This window comes from Propithecus coquereli, unplaced genomic scaffold (assembly GCF_000956105.1).
Source record: "Propithecus coquereli isolate 6110/MARCELLA unplaced genomic scaffold, Pcoq_1.0 Scaffold703, whole genome shotgun sequence".
Classification (NCBI taxonomy): Eukaryota; Metazoa; Chordata; class Mammalia; order Primates; family Indriidae; genus Propithecus; species Propithecus coquereli.
Window position 1 is genome coordinate 47,736 of NW_012153097.1, and position 1,827 is coordinate 49,562.

Below are 1,827 nucleotides of genomic sequence, written 5' to 3' on the forward strand. Positions count from 1 at the left end.
ACTTATTCCATTTATATTCACCTAATTTACCTAATTTATTTATTTCTCTTGGCAGTTCACTTAGATTCCAGCTATCAGTTTAAGTTACTTTTCTGTTATCCATTTTTACACCCTGTAAATTAGATATATAGCACAGAACACAGATCAATATAGTTTTAATTATTTTTTTCTTTTAAACTCATAAATCTTACTAAGAAAAACAAATAAGTATTTTAATAAGACTTGTTATTTTAAACAAATATAACATCACTTCTAAATTTTATAAACATAGTAGACATTATAGAATATCCTGTTTAAAAATATTAGTTAATTAGATCCTTCCAAAACACCACATCCCAAAACAAAATCTATTGACATTGTAGAAAAAGCATCCCTGGCCCCCAAAGTTTGGGAGCAAAGGCCACTGTTCCCATAAAGACTTGCTGAAAATTTATTAACATGAAGATTAATAGCAGAAAGAATTAAAACCTGTACATGGATGCCTTCAGAATGAACACTCAAAGATTCAGGGGAAATTGTCAGTTTTTATGTATACAGCATGGACAGCCATGTAGAAATATGATTGGACAAAAAAGGTGTAAGCTAATTCTAACTGGCTGAGTCCCAGAACCCAGCAAGGCTTTTATATTTAGATTCTGTTTGGCCTTTGGAGTGTGCATTCCTTCCTTCTGGATGCAGGGCAAGGCCCCTTCTGGAATGGGGTTTTACAATAAAACAGAGTTGGTCAGATAATTACTTTATGGCCATTTTACATAGAATAATTTTAGGTTTTATGGCTAGCTTTCAGAAAAAGGGATTCTGGCCTTTATGACCTGTGTTGGGGAAGAGGAATTCTGGTTTTTATAGCTAGCTTCAGGGAAGAATTGGTACAAGAGACAGGCGGAAAAGGCAAGGTCAGAAAATTTTGCTTCTGAAACCTTCATTTTAGGATAGTTTTTTGAATCCCATCTACATAAGATCACCTTACTGTAGACTGAAAAAAATCTTTAGCACCAATCCTTAGCACCTCAAACAATGATACAAAGTGATAGCATGTCTTTTATATGAGGACCATGATTAAACTGTTTTAAAAAACAATCTAAATAGGCTCAAAGCATTTTTTCAACTTGGGTGTAAACTTGAGTACATGCACTATTTCTAAAGAATAAGACTATTTTAAGATTCTGTTTGGATTTTAACAATAATTCACTTTTTATCTTAAAATAAATTACTGTACCAAAATTAACAATTTAGAATTCTTTTTCCTAGGCAAAAACTTTGTTACAGCAACATAATTTACATATAACTGGCTGGCTTGTAAAGAGTAAGACAAAAATGGACAAGATCAAGGGAAAACCAAAGCTTTCAATTTAGGCTCTTCTAACTATAACTTCTGGAACAACTTTGAATCCTGAACAGTACTGTTCATATCAGATGATAGTGAGTTAGAAACACGTTTTTGTGTACCTTTCTACAGACATTGAATCAGTGGAAATAAACTGTATCTGCAGTTAGGATTAAAAGACCAAAACAAAAAATATTTTCATAAACCTTTGACCATAAGTTTGTTTTTGTGCTCTATCTACTTGGTGTTTTATTTGTTCTAATTTGCTGACATTCAGGCACGTTTACATTTTTACCTTAAGGTTAAACACATAGGTATTTTTTGTTTGTTACTCAGATTTAGTGATTATCATTAGACCAAATATTAAATTTACCTTACTTACCAAAAATCATACAAACACAGATCATTTTGTCTTTGGCTAAATTTATAGTTTTATAACCTTTGTCAAATCTTGACACCTCAAGAACATAAAAAATGTCCAGTAATACCCAGGCAAAACCAAA